We start from the raw sequence: 16,476 nt of genomic DNA on the forward strand, positions 1-16,476 counted from the left end.
GCAGATATCTTTGTTTTCTGCCTAATCTTATCCTCTTATCATATAAGTTCTATTAATTTATGTCATGGTATTTAAGTTACAGATGTCAAGTTTAAAAGTGAATATTAACCAAGGGCTTGCATCCTGTTCTAGAGCAAGGTTATTGCATCTCCAGTTGTTGAATTACATTAAGCAAAAGCATGTCTGTCGTTGTCTTTATTTGGAGATTAAGTATAGTTTAAGAGATGTGTATAGGTGCTGAGTTGACAAGGAGTGGACAGTGATGGTTAATGTCATTTGTCAGTTTGGCTAGGTTATATGTCCAGTCATTTGGTCAAGCAAGCACTGGCCTGATTGTGACTGTGAGGATATTTGGTGGACTTAAATCATTAGTCAGTTTATTGTATCCATGGCTGATTATAATATTGTGATATATATCTCCAGTCAACAAAAGAAGTTGCCTTCAACAGTGAGAGATTCTCATCTAATCAACTGAAGACTTTAAAGGGAAAACTAATGATTTTAGCAGTTAGAAAGAAGAGTTTCTACCCCTACTTAGTCAGCCAGCTTCAACTTGGGAATTCATTGAAACCTACACTGGAATGCCCATTTTGTGGCCTGCCCTACAAATTTGGACTTGCCAGTCTCCACAATTGCAAGAGTCAATTCCTATAATAAATCTCTCTCTAAATATACCCTCTGTTCATTCTGTTTCTTTGGAGAACCCTAATAAAGGAATTGAGATTCTCCCCACCCTACTCTGACTATTCTAGTCAATAAACCAGCTAAACCTTTTACCCCAAAACAGAGTAGAAATCAGTGGGGTTCCTAGTCCTAAGAGAAGCCTTGGAGGCAGAACTGAGTTCTCCTATGTGGACATAGCTTATTTTATTGTCCTTTGTTTTATTGCGCTTTGCAGATACTGCATTTTTTATTACAGTTTGAAGGTTTCTGACAACCTTGCATCAAACAAGTCTATCAGTGCCATTTTCCAAGAGCATGTGCTCACATTGTGCCTCTGTGTCACATTTTGGTAATCTCGCAATATTTCAAACCTTTTTTTCATCATTTTTATATCTGTTACAGTGATCTGTCACCAGTGATCTTTGATGTTACTATTGTTATTGTTTGGGGGTGTCATGAAGTACATCCATATAGGACAGTGAACTTAATTGATAAAAGTTGTATGTTCTGTCTGCTTCATTGACTAGCCATTTGGCCATTTGGGTTTCCCTATTCTCTGAGAAATGACAATATTAAAATTAGGTAATTAGTAACGATACAATGGCATCTAAATGTTCAAGTGAAAGGAAGATTCACACATCTCTCACTTAAAATAAAAAGCTATAAATGATTAAACTTAGTGAGGAAAACATGCTGAAAGCCAAGGTAGGCTGAAAGCTAGGCCTCTTGCACCAGTTAGCCAAGTTGTGAATGCAAAGGAAAGGTTCTTTTTTTTTTTTTTTTTAATATTTTTATTGTAAACAACAAATATACGTTCCTGACATGCAAACATTCTTGACATGGTTACAACCAGTGGCACACACTATCATCACATAGTTGTGAATTCATCACCATGTTCATTTTTTTGAACATTTGCATATCTCCAGCAAAATAAAAAAAGAAAAAAGAAAAATCTTATACAACCTCCCTGTCATTGACCACTAGTATTTTAATCTACTCAATTTATTTTAACCTTTGTTCTCCCTATCATTTGTTTATTTCTTATCCATATCTTTTAGTCATTTGTCCATACCACTGGTAAAAGGAGCATCAGATACAAGGTTTTCACAATCACATAGTCACATTTCAAAAGCTATATCATTATACAATCATCTTCAAGAAACATGGCTACTGGAACATAGCTCTACAGTTTTAGGTACTTCCCTCTAGCCACTCTAATACACTATAAACTAAAAAGGGGATATCTATATAATGTGTAAGAATAACCTCCAGGGACAACCTCTTGATTTTGTTTGAAATCTCTCAGCCACTGAAACTTTATTTTGTCTCATTTCTGTCTCCCCTTTTTTTGGTTGAGAAGGTTTTCTCAATCCCCTGAAGCTAAGTCCCAGCTCATTCTAGGATTTCTGTCCTATATTGCCAGGGAGGTTTACATCCCTGGGAGTCATGTCCCATGTAGAGAGGGGAGAGCAGTGAGTTCACTTGCTGTGTTGGCTGAGAGAGAGAGAGGCCACATCTGAGCAACAAAAGAGGTTCTCTGGGGGTGACTCATAGGCCTAATTTTATGTAGGCTCAGCCTGTCCTTTGTGGGGATGAGTTACATATGAACAAATCCCAAGATTGAGGGCTCACACCATTGATTTGGTCATCCCTACTGCCTGTGAGAATATTAGGAATTCTCCAAATGGGGAAGTTGAATTTTTCACCCTTTCTCCCCATTCCCACAAGGGAACTTTACAAATACTTCCTTATTCACTGTTCAGATCTCTCTTGGATTTATTGGGGTATCACACTAACCTGGACTAAACCAACAAAATCTCATGCTCTGTTCGAGGTTCCATGTACTTATGGTGTTCAATTAAGCTGTCCATATAAGTTAAATTAGGAAATGCACTAGTTATAAAAATATAAATTTTGTACTAAATAAACATTTCTTGCTTTAGTCTCTCACAGAAGTTGAAGTTTTAAAATATGAATGATCATCTTTTTTCAATACCCTGTGATATTGACATTCCTTTGTTCTTCCTCATGCAAAAAGATTTTTTTTAATTTTTTATTAACTAAAAAAATTAACAAAACCTTTAGATATTATTCCATTCTACATATACAATCAGTAATTCTTAATATCATCACATAGTTGCATATTCATCATTTCTTAGTACATTTGCATCGATTTAGAAAAAGAAATAAAAAGACAACAGAAAAAGAAATAAAATGATAATAGAGAAAAAAAAAGGCTATACATACCATACCCCTTACACCTCACTTTCATTTACCACTAGCATTTCAAACTGAATTTATTTTAACATTTATTCCCCCTATTATTTATTTATTTATTTATTTATTTTTTGCAGAATCCCAGAAAAAGTAAACTTTTAAAACTTTTTTTATTAATTAAAAAAATTAACAAAACATTTAGAAATCATTCCATTCTACATATATAATCAGTAATTCTTAATATCATCATATAGTTGCATATTCATCATTTCTTAGTACATTTGCATCGATTTAGAAAAAGAAATAAAAAGACAACAGAAAAAAATAAAATGATAATAGAGAAAAAAAACTATACATACCATACCCCTTACCCCTCGCTTTCATTTACCACTATTTCAAACTGAATTTATTTTAACATTTGTTCCCCCTATTATTTGTTTTTATTCCGTATGTTCTACTCTTCTGTTGATATAGTAGCTAAAAGGAGCATCAGACGTAAGGTTTTCACATTCACAGAGTCTCATTGTGAAAGCTGTATCATTGTTCAATCATCATCAAGAAACATGGCTACTGGAACACAGCACTACATTTTCAGGCAATTCCCTCCAGCCTCTCCACTACATCTTGAACAACAAGGTGATATCTACTTAATGCGCAAGAATAACCTCCAGGATAACCTCTCAACTCTGTTTGGAATCTCTCAGCCATTGACACTTTGTCTCATTTTACTCTTCCCCCTTTTGGTGGAGAAGTTTCTCTCAATCCCTTGATGTTAATTCTCAGCTCATTTGAGGGTTTTTCTCAGTCCCTTGATGCTGAGTCTCAGCTCATTCCAGGATCTCTGTCCCACGTTGCCAGGAAAGTCCACACCCCTGGGAGTCATGTCCCACACAGATAGGGGGAGGGTGGTGAGACTGCTTGTCATGTTGGCTGGAGAGAGAGGCCACATCTGAGCAACAAAAGAGGCTCTCTTTGGGGTGACTCTTAGGCCTAAATTTTAAGTAGACTTGACCTATCCTTTGTGGGGTTAAGTTTCATGTGAACAAATCCAAGCCTGGGGGCTCAGCCTATAGCTTTGGTTGTCCACACTGCTTGTGAGAGTATCAAGAATTCAACTTGGGGAAGTTGAATTTCTCCCCACTCTCACCATTCCCCGAAGGGGGCTTGCAAATACTTTTCCAGTCACTGATCAAATCATTCTGGGATTCATCGGGGGATCACTCTGGACAAACCAACAAAATCTCATGTGCTACCTGAGCTTCCAAGTACTTATGACATTCGATCAAACTATCTACATGAGTTATATTAGGAAATGCTCTAGTTAAAATCTAAATTTTGTAACAAATAAACATTTTTTGCTTTAGTCTCACACATAAGGTGACATTTTAAAGTATTAATTATCATCTATTTTCAGCACCCTGCAATAATGACATTCCTTTGTTCTTCCTCATGCAAAAAACATTTTTAAAATTTGTACATTGTACATTTCACTATTATTATACACTCTAGGCATTCCTAGATTATACCATCTCGATCTTCACCATCTATCTTTCTTTCTGATTTCATTTATGTCCCCAGCCCTCCTCCCTCTATCATTCTCACATGCAGCTTCATTCAGTGTTTTAACATAATTACATTATAGTTAGGTAGTATTGTGCTGTCCATTTCTGAGTTTTTGTATCCAGTCCTGTTGCACAGTCTGTATCCCTTCAGCTCCAATTACCCACTATCTTACCCTATTTCTATCTCCTGATGGTCTCTGTTACCAATGACATATTCCAAGTTTATTCACTAATGTCAGTTCATATCAGTGAGACCATACAGTATTTGTCCTTTAGTTTTTGGCTAGTCTCACTCAGCGTAATGTTCTCAAGGTCCATCCATGTTGTTACATGCTTCATAAGTTTATTCTGTCTTAGAGCTGCATAATATTCCATCGTATGTATATACCACAGTTTGTTTAGCCACTCGTCTGTTGACGGACATTTTGGCTGTTTCCATCTTTTTGCAATTGTAAATAATGCTGCTATAAACATTGGTGTGCAAATGTCTGTTTGTGTCTTTGCCTTTAAGTCCTCTGAGTAGATACCTAGCAACGGTATTGCTGGGTCATATGGCAATTCTATATTCATCTTTTTGAGGAATCGCCAAACTGCCTTCCACAGTGGTTGCACCATTTGACATTCCGACCAACAGTGAATAAGTGGGCCTCTTTCTCCACATCCTCTCCAGCACTTGTCATTTTCTGTTTTGTTGATAATGGCCATTCTGGTGGGTGTGAGGTGATGTCTCATTGTGATTTTGATTTGCATTTCTCTAATGGCCAGGGACATTGAGCATCTCTTCATGTGCCTTTTGGCCACTTGTATTTCCTCTTCTGAGAGTTGTCTGTTCAAGTCTTTTTCCCATTTTGTAATTGGATTGGCTGTCTTTTTGTTGTTGAGTTGAACAATCTGTTTATAAATTCTGGATACTATACCTATATCTGATATGTCGTTTCCAAATATTGTCTCCTATTGTGTAGGCTGTCTTTTTACTTTCTTGATGAAGTTCTTTGATGCACAAAAGTGTTTAATTTTGAGGAGCTCCCATTTATTTATTTATTTATTCAGTGATCTTGCTTTAGGTGTAAGGTCCATAAACCTGCCTCCAATTATAAGATTCATAAGATATCTCCCTACATTTTCCTCTAACTATTTTATGGTCTTAGACCTAATGTTTAGATCTTTGATCCATTTTGAGTTAACTTTTGTATAGGGTGTGAGATACGGGTCCTCTTTCATTCTTTTGCATATACATATCCAGTTCTCTAGGTACCATTTATTGAAGAGACTGTTCTGTCCCAAATGAGTTGGCTTGACTGCCTTATCAAAGATCCAATGTCCATAGATGAGAGGGTCTATATCTGAGCACTCTATTCGATTCCATTCGTCAATATATCTATCTTTATGCCAATACCATGCTGTTTTGACCACTGTGGCTTCATAATATGCCTTAAAGTCAGGCAGCATGAGACCTCCAGCTTCGTTTTTGTTTCCTCAAGATACTTTTAGCAATTCGGGGCACCCTGCCCTTCCAGATAAATTTGCTTATTGGTTTTTTATTTATGAAAAGTAAGTTGTTGGGATTTTGATTGGTATTGCGTTGAATCTGTAAATCAATTTAGGTAGAATTGACATCTTAACTATATTTAGCCTTCCAATCCATGAACACGGTATGCCCTTCCATCTATTTAGGTCTTCTGTGATTTCTTTTAACAGTTTCTTGTAGTTTTCTTTGTATAGGTTTTTTGTCTCTTTAGTTAAATTTATTCCTAAGTATTTTATTCTTTTAGTTGCAATTGTAAATGGAATTCGTTTCTTGATTACCCCCTCAGCTTGTTCATTACTAGTGTATAGAAACACTACAGATTTTTGAATGTTGATCTTGTAACCTGCCACTTTGCTGTACTCGTTTATTAGCTCTAGTAGTTTATCTGTGGATTTTTCAGGGTTTTCGACGTATAGTATCATATCATCTGCAAACAGTGATAGTTTTACTTCTTCCTTTCCAATTTTGATGCCTTGTATTTCTTTTTCTTGCCTAATTGCTCTGGCTAGAACTTCCGACACGATGTTGAATAACAGTGGTGATAGTGGACATCCTTGTCTTGTTCCTGATCTTAGGGGGAAAGTTTTCAATTTTTCCCCATTGAGGACGATGTTAGCTGTGGGTTTTTCATATATTCCCTTTATCATTTTAAGGAAGTTCCCTTGTATTCCTATCTTTTGAAGTGTTTTCAACAGGAAAGGATGTTGAATCTTGTCGAATGCCTTCTCTGCATCAATTGAGATGATCATGTGATTTTTCTGCTTTGATTTGTTGATATGGTGTATTACGTTAATTGATTTTCTTATGTTGAACCATCCTTTCATACCTGGGATGAATCCTACTTGGTCATGATGTATAATTCTTTTAATGTGTTGCTGGATTCGATTTGCTAGACTTTTGTTGAGGATTTTTGCATCTATATTCATTAGAGAGATTGGTCTGTAGTTTTCTTTTTTTGTAATATCTTTGCCTGATTTTGGTATGAGGGTGATGTTGGCTTCATAGAACGAATTAGGTAGCTTTCCCTCCACTTCAATTTTTTTGAAGAGTTTGAGCAGGGTTGGTACTAATTCTTTCTGGAACGTTTGGTAGAATTCACATGTGAAGCCGTCTGGTCCTGGACTTTTCTTTTTGGGAAGCTTTTTAATGACTGATTCAATTTCTTTACTTGTGATTGGTTTGTTGAGGTCATCTATTTCTTCTTGAGTCAGAGTTGGGTGTTTGTGCCTTTCTAGGAACTTGTCCATTTCGTCTACATTGTTGTATTTATTAGCATAAAGTTGTTCATAGTATCGTTATTACCTCCTTTTTTTCTGTGAGGTGAGTGGTTATGTCTCCTCTTCCATTTCTGATCTTATTTATTTGCGTCCTCTCTCTTCTTCTTTTTGTCAATCTTGCTAAGGGCCCATCAATCTTATTGATTTTCTCATAGAACCAACTTCTGGTTTTACTGATTTTCTCAATTGTTTTCATGTTCTCAATTTCATTTATTTCTGCTCTAATCTTTGTTATTTCTTTCCTTTTGCTTGCTTTGGGGTTAGTTTGCTGTTCTTTCTCCAGTTCTTCCAAGTGGACAGTTAATTCCCGAATTTTTGCCCTTTCTTCTTTTTTGAAATAGGTATTTAGGGCAATAATTTTCCCTCTTAGCACTGCCTTTGCTGCATCCCATAAGTTTTGATATGTTGTGTTTTCATTCATTCGCTTCGAGATATTTACTGATTTCTCTTGTAATTTCTTCCTTGACCCAGTGGTTGTTTAAGAGTGTGTTGTTGAGCCTCCACGTATTTGTGAATTTTCTGGCACTCTGCCTATTATTGATTTCCAACTTCATTCCTTTATGATCTGAGAAAGTGTTGTGTATGATTTCAATCTTTTTAAATTTGTTGAGACTTGCTTTGTGACCCAGCATATGGTCTATCTTTGAGAATGATCCATGAGCACTTGAGAAAAAGGTGTATCCTGCTGTTGTGGGGTGTAATGTCCTATAAATGTCTGTTAAGTCTAGCTCATTTATTGTAATATTCAAATTCTCTGTTTCTTTATTGATCCTCTGTCTAGATGTTCTGTCCATTGATGAGAGTGGGGAATTGAAGTCTCCAACTATTACGGTAGATGTGTCTATTTCCCTTTTCAGTATTTGCAGTGTTTGTCTCACATATTTTGGGGCATTCTGGTTCAGTGCATAAATATTTATGACTATTATGTCTTCTTGTTGAATTGTTCGTTTTATTAGTTTTATTATCCTTCTTTGTTTCTTTTAACTGTTTTACATTTGAAGTCTAATTTGTTGGATATTAGTATAGCTACTCCTGCTCTTTTCTGGTTGTTATTTGCATGGTTGTCTAAGATGTGTTTTCTGTAGACAGCATATATAAGGATCCTGTTTTTTAATCCATTCTGCCAGTCTATGTCTTTTGATTGGGGAATTCAGTCCATTAACATTTAGTGTTATTACTGTTTGGGTAGTACTTTCCTCTACCATTTTGCCTTTTGTATTTTATATGTCATATCTAAATTTCCCTTCTTTCTACACTTTTCTCCACACCTCTCTCTTCTGTCTTTTTGTATCTGTCTCTAGTGCTCCCTTTAGTATTTCTTGCAGAGCTGGTCTCTTGGTCACAAATTCTCTCACTGACTTTTTGTCTGAAAATGTTTTAATTTCTCCCTCATTTTTGAAGGACAGTTTTGCTGGATATACGATTCTTGGTTGGCAGTTTTTCTCTTTTAGTAATTTAAATATATCATCCCACTGTCTTCTAGCTTCCATGGTTTCTGCTGAGAAATCTACACATAGTCTTATTAGATTTCCCTTGTATGTGATGGATTGCTTTTCTCTTGCTGCTTTCAAGATCCTCTCTTTCTCTTTGACCTCTGACATTCTGACTAGAAAGTGTCTTGGAGAACATCTATTTGGATCTATTCTCTTTGGGGTGCGCTGCACTTCTTGGATCTGTAATTTTAGGTCTTTCATAAGAGTTGGGAAATTTTCAGTGATAATTTCTTCCATTAGTTTTTCTCCTCCTTTTCCCTTCTTTTCTCCTTCTGGGACACCCACAACACATATATTTGTGCGCTTCATATTATCATTCAATTCCCTGAGTCCCTGCTCATGTTTTTCCATTCTTTTCCCTATAGTTTCTGTTTCTTTTTGGAATTCAGATGTTCCATCCTCCAGTTCACTAATCCTAACCTCTGTCTCTTGAAATCTACCATTGTAGGTTTCCATTGTTTTTTTTCATCTCTTCTACTGTATCTTTCATTCCCATAAGTTCTGTGATTTGTTTTTTCATACTTTCCATTTCTTCTTTTTGTTCATTCTGTGCCTTCTTCATGTCCTCCCTCAATCATTGATTTGGTTTTTGATGAGGTTTTCCATTTCTGTTCGTATATTCAGCATTAGTTGTCTCAGCTCCTGTATCTCATTTGAACTATTGGTTTGTTCCTTTGACTGGGCCATATCTTCAATTTTCCTGGTGTATTATTATTTTTTGCTGGCATCTGGACATTTAATTACCTTAATTAGTTCATTCTGGAGATTGCTTTCCCTTATCTTACCTAGGGTTTTCTTGCTAGATGAGTTTGTTGTCTATCTGTTCTTTGACCTTCAGTTCAGCTGTTTATGGGCCTATAGCTTAAGTTTTGTTTAACAGAGGGTAATTTTTCAGTTCCTGTTTTCTTGTTTCTTGTCCTGCTTGTAAGGTGCCTTTTCCCTCCCCACCCTTAGGAGGGTCTACATAGGTATTAAAGACTCCAGCCAGGTTTTCCCAGACTAAGCTGGCCTCCTTTCGGGGGGAAGGAGTCACCTGCGTCAGTTTTCCCTGAGGGTGAGATCCAGCAGGTTGAAAGACTTTCCTGTGAAGTCTCTGGGCTCTGTTTTACTTATCCTGCCCAGTATGTGGTGCTTGTCTGTCTGTGGGTCCCACCAGCAAAAGATATTGTGGCTCCTTTAACTTTGGAAGGCTCTCCCTGCTGGGGGCGGGGTGGAGACAGAGGAGAGGTTGTAGGCTGGTTTTAATGGCTTCAAATTGCCAAACCCTGGGGTCTGTATTCCTTGAGAGAGGGATTCCAGCTAAGTTGGGCTTCACCCCTCCCCTGGGGAAGGCACACGTGGGAGATAGCCCTGAGAGCAGTCTGTTTCTGCCTATTCCTGGGGCAGTTGCAGCCCAAGTAGTCCCACCACTGAATCCAGAGGCAGCCAAGCCTCCGTAGAAACAGCCACAAAAACCTGTTTCATCCCCTTTCTTCTTTTTCAGTTAGCCCAGTAAGCGACCTCCACCTTGACCAGTTTTGCCTGAGCTGGGGGCCTATTTTTAGTAGTCAGAATTTGTGTATTAATGACACAATTGGTATTTGGTTGGACTCAGTCCCTGCTACTGTTAGAGTCTCTTTCCTTTCCCTCCGGGAAGCCGCCTGTGCGGGAGGGGCACCGGGCACGGGCCGCCGCTTGGGGAACTCACAGTTCCGGAGACTTGCAGCCGGTCCAGCTGGTCCAGACTGGGGTACGCTGTGTGTCTGGTCACTATCGTGGCTCCGGGAGCTGTTCTGTACTGTTTCTGGTTATTTAGTATTTGTTCTGGAGGATGAACTAAAATGTGCACATTGCTAAGCCGCCATCCTGGCCCCTCCAGTTCGGAAAAAGATTTTTTAATTTGTACATTTAGTTACCATAATTGTACACTCTAGGCAATCCTAAATTATACCATCTCAGTCTTTATCGTCTATCTTAAAGGAAAGGTTCCTGAAGGAAATTCGAAGTGCTACTCCAGTGAACACGTAAATGATAAGAGCCTTATTGCTCACATGGAGAAAGTTTTAGTAGTCTGTATGGAAATCAGACCAGCCATAACATTCTCTTAACCCAAAGTCCAATTCAGAGCAAGGCTCTAGCTCTATTCACTTCTATGTTGGCTGAAAGAGGTGAGGACGCTGCAGAAGAAAAGTTTGAAACTAGTAGAGGTTGTTTTATGAGGTTTAAGGAAAAAAAGCCATCTCCATAACATCAAGTTGCAGAGCAAAGTAGTAAGTGCTGATGTAGAAGCTGCTGCAATATCCAGAAGATCTAGCTAAGATAATTGATGAAGGTGGCTAAACTAAACATCAGATTTTCAATGTAGATTGAACAGCCATCTATTGAAAGAAGATGGCATGTAGGACTTTCATAGCCAGAGAAGAGGAGTCAATGCCTGGCTTCAAAATATAGGCTGACTCTCTTGTTAGGGGCTAATGCAGCTGAAGCTCATGCTCATTGACCATTCTGAAAATCCTAGGGCCCTTAAGAATTGTATTATGTACTCTTCCTGTGCTCTGTAAATGGCACAAGAAAGCCTAGATGGTAGCACCTCTGGTTACTACATGTTTTACTGAATATTTTAAGACACTGTTAAGACCTACTGCTCAGAAAAAAAGTCCTTTCAAAATATTACTGCTCTTTGACCATGCATCTGGTCACCCAAGAGCTCTGATGGAGTTGTCCAATGAGATTAATGTTGTTTTCTGGCTAACCCAACATCCACTCTGCAGCCCATGGGTCAAAGAGTCATTTCAACTTTCAAGCTATATTATTTAAGAAATGCATTTTTGTAAGACTATAGCAATGACCATAGTTAGTGATTCCTCTGAAGGATCTGGGCAAAGTAAGTTGAAAATCTTATAGAAAGATTAATTCACATTCTAGATACCATTAAGAACATCCGTAATTCATGGGAGGAAGTAAAAATATCACCATTATCAGGAAAAGTTGATTCTAACCTTCCTGGATGACTTTGAGGCCTTCAAGACTTCAGTGGAGGACGTAGCTGCAGATGTGGTGGAAATAGCAAGTGGACTAAAATTAGAAGTGTAGCTTGAAGATGTGATTGAATTGCTGCAATCTCATGGTAAAACTTGAACAGATGAGGCGTTGCTTCTTATGGATAAGCAAAGAAAGTGATTTCTTGAGATGGAATCTACTCCTGGTGAAGATACTGTGAACATTGAAGAAATGACAACAAAGGGCTTAGAATATTCCCACACTTAGTTGATGAAGAAATGGCAAGGTTTGAGGGGCTTGACTCCAGTTTTGAAAGATGTTCTACTGTGGGTGAAATGCTATCAAACTGCATTGCATGCTGCAGAGAAATCTCTGGTGGAAGGAAGAGTCAATCAATGAAGCAAACTTCATTATCTTATTTTAAGAAATTGCCACAGTGACCCTATCCTTCTGCAAGGATATGCTTATCAGTCAGCAGCAAGCAATGTCAAGGCAAGACCTTCCACCAGCAAACAGACGACAACTTGCTGAAGGCTCAAAGGCAGTTCGCGTTTTTAAGCAATAATGTATTAAAAATTTTTTTTAAAATATTTTTATGGAGAAATATCCACACATACATTCTAACCATATTATACAATCAGTGTCTCACAATATCATTACATAGTTTTGTATTCTTCACCATGATCATTTTTAGAACAGCAAAAATGTATTTTTAAATTAAAGATATGTATACTCTTTTTAGACGTTAATGCCATTGCACACCTAATAGACTACATTATAGTGTAAAAACTTTTATATGCACTGCGAAACCAAAAAATGTGTGTGACATGCTTTATTACAAGATTTGCATATGCCTGTACTCTTAATTCTTGGCGCAGAGCCTGACAGAAGCTCAGATTTAACTGTATTTGTTGAGTGAATGAAAGAATGAAGTCTAATCATAATCTTTGATGCAAATTTAAATGTAATTCATCACAGATAAAGAATTGCTTTTTTACTTTGTGGTATTCAAACTTAGGGAATTGAAACTGACTTGCCGGCATGCTTTCTTAATCTCTTTCAATCATCCTTAGAATCAAACTCTTTTGTGGTTGCTTCTCACTATTACATCTCTTGTTAAATGTAAGATCATTTAAAAATAACTTCATTAAAATTTTATGTTATAAAACATACCTAAATGTTCATAAAATTGATATGTAAATTTAATCAAATTGTTCTTTTATAAACATACCACCATGTAACCACCACCTCTCCAGTCAAGAAATAGAATGATATTGAGACTCCAGAATTTCCCTGAGTTCCCTAGCCCATCATAACCTCTTCTGTCTCCCCAAAGGAACCACTGTCCTGTCTTTTGTCATACTGTTCTCTTGCATTTTCTTTTCTACCTAAACTACATGCATATATATATATATATATACAGGGACAATGCAAATTCATTTTCCCTGTTTTGAATTTTATAAATAAAATCGTAGTATATTATTTTTGTGACTTGCTTTTTTCACTTAACATTATGTTTGCAAGATTCATCCACGTTATTGTATGTATCTACAACCTGTTCCTTTTCCTTGCCATATGCTGTACAGCTTTCCATTGTATGAATATCCTGCAATTTATCTGCTCTGTTGATAGGCATTTAGGTTGTTTTCAGTGTGGAACAGTTTTAAGAGTTCTACTCTGAACATATCCCAGTTCATGTGAGGAAGCAGATCTGTATGGTATATCCTAGGAGTGAAATTTCTGAGACATAGGGTGTGCATATTTTCAAACTGTCTAGATAGTGGCATAGTTTTCCAAAGTGGTTGTGTTAATTTACATCCCTAAGTAGTGTACGAGAATTCAATTTCTTTGCATCTTTGCCAAAGGTTGGTATTATAGACTTTAAAATTTTGCCAATCTGATGGGTGTATGGTAATATCTCAATATGGTTTTAATTTATTTTCTTCATTACTGATGAGATTGAGCCCCCCCTTTTTAAAAACTGTTTTTATTGACAAGTCTTCACACACATAGTCTATACATGATGTACAATTAATGGCTCAAATATTATATATTTGCTTATATTCATCACTATGATCATTTTTAGAACATTTGCATCACTCCAGAAAAAGTAATAAAAAGAAAAGAGAAAAAACTCATACATCGCATACGCCTTATCCCTCCCTCTCATTGACTTCTAGTATTTCAATCTACCACATTTATTTTACCCTCTTTCCCCCTATTGTTTATTTATTTTTCATCTGTATTTTTTTTACTCCTTTGTCCATACCCTGGATGAAAGGAACATCAGACACAAGATTTTCACAATCACACAGTCACACTGTAAAAGCTATATCGTTATACAATGGTCTTCAAGAATCAAAGCTACCAGAACACAGCTCAACAGTTTCAGGTACTTACCTCCAGCCACCCCAATACACCATAAACTAAAAAAGGATATCTATCTAATGCATAAGAATAACCTCCAGGATAACCTCTCAACTCTGAAATCTCTCAGCCACTGAAACTTGATTTTGTTTCATTTCTTTCTTCCCCCTTTTGGTCAAGAAGACTTTCTCAATCCCATGATGCCAGGTCCTGACTCGTCCTGGGAATTCTGTTCCATGTTGCCAGGGAATTCTGTCCCACCTAGGGAGGAGTGGGCCCCCTTTCTTATGTTTGTTGTCTATTTAGAATTCTTCTTTTGTGAAGTGCCTACTCTTATACTTACCTCTTTTTCTATTAAATGATTTGCCTTTCCTCTTTGATTTTTAAGAGCCCTTCATATATTCTGCAAACTAGCCCTTTGTCAGTTATATGTGTACAAATATTCTCTCCACTTTGTGGAATGTCCTTTTCCCCCTTTGTTATAGTGTTTTTATGTAGGTGAATTTGTTAGTCTTTACCTTTATAGCTGGTACTTTTTTGTGTGTCTTATTAGCAAATCCTTTTTTACCGCATGATTACCTCAACATATTTTCCCAATTTTCTTATAAAAGGTTTCTTTAAAAAAAAAATTTGCCTTAAATATTTGTCTTTCTTATTTTTTTACAAAATTTGGCGATAATTTCTCCTCTTCCTTTCAATTGCTTGCATGACTGCAAATGTCACCTTAATTTTGCTAATTCTAAAAATCTCTACTTTTGGTATTGACTGCATTCCTTACCAGAGAACCTTAATTTTTTTTATTAAAAAAATTGTTTTATTGACAGATCTTCACACATTGTATACAATCCATACATGGTATACAGTCTATACATGGTATACAATCCATACATGGTGTACAATCCATACATGGTGTACAATCCATACATAGTATAAAGTCCATACATGGTATACAGTCCATACATGGTGTACAATCCATACATGGTGTACAGTCCATACATGGTATACAGTCCATACATGGTGTACAGTCCATACATGATGTACAATCTGTGGCTCACAATATCATCACTTAGTTGTGTATCACCACCATGATCATTTTTAGAACATTTCAATCATTCCAGAAAAAAATAAAGAGAAAAAAATGTTATGTTACACAATAAAAAACATTAAAAAAAAGAAAGAAAAAACTCATATATTCCATGCCCTTTACCCCATCTCTCATTGACCACTAGTATTTTAATCTACTCGATTTATTTTACCCCATATCCCCCCATTGTTTACTTTTTTCAATCTACTAAATTTATTTTAACATTTGTTCCCCCTATTTATTTATTTTATTTTTAATTTTTTAAAAAATATAACAACAAACACAAACATTCTTAACATATGATCATTCTGTTCTACATATATAATCAGTAATTCACAATATCATCACATAGTTGTATATTCATCATGATCATTTCTTAGAACATTTACATCTATTCAGAAAAAGAAATAAAAAGAAAACAAAAGAAAATTCATACATACCATACCCCTTACCCCTCCCTTTCATTGCTCACTAGCATTTCAATCTACTAAATTTATTTTAACATTTATTCTCCCTATTTATTTTTATTCCATATGTTTTATTTGTCTTTCGATAAGGTAGATAAAAGGAGCATCAGACACAAGTCATATTGTAAAAGCTATACCATTATACAATCATCTTCAAAAAACATGGCTACTGGAACACAGCTCTACATTTTCAGACAGTTCCCTCCAGCCTCTCCATTATCCCTTAACTAAACAGGTGATATCTATTTAATGTGTAAGAATGACCTCCAAGATAACCTCACAATTCTGTTTGGAATCTCTCAGCCATTGACACTTAATTTCGTCTTGTTTCGCTCTTCCCCCTTTTGGTTGAGAAGGTTTTCGCTGTCACTTGATGCTGAGTTCCAACTCATTCTAGGATTTCTGTCCCACGTTGCCAGGAAAAAGTTTTTTTTTTTCTTTGAGACCCTTATTTTTAACTGCCTTCTGGTTCTCTCCACTTGAATGTCTTGCAATACTTCCAAACTGAGCTAATTTTTCATTCTTACTGTCTTCTGTTTAGATAGTCATCATGCAAACCAAAATGCATAGTGGAATCTTTGATTCATCTTTCCTTACTTTCTCCTTCTAAATATCCTGAACATGAGTTTCCAGGTGATTCTACTTCTGAAATAGATATCAACTCCGTTCAGTCCTTTCTCTCCAGTTCCACAATTACTACTCAGAGTTTCATCTATCCTGGTACAGTAACAGCCTTCTGGTTGGTTTTCCTGTTTGTTGTCTATCTGCTTTCACTGTTCAGTCATTCACACTACCACAGAATGTTATTTCTGAGGTACAAATCACATGTCTTTTCTGCA

The sequence above is a fragment of the Tamandua tetradactyla genome, chromosome 17 (genome assembly GCF_023851605.1).
Source record: "Tamandua tetradactyla isolate mTamTet1 chromosome 17, mTamTet1.pri, whole genome shotgun sequence".
Taxonomy (NCBI): domain Eukaryota; kingdom Metazoa; phylum Chordata; class Mammalia; order Pilosa; family Myrmecophagidae; genus Tamandua; species Tamandua tetradactyla.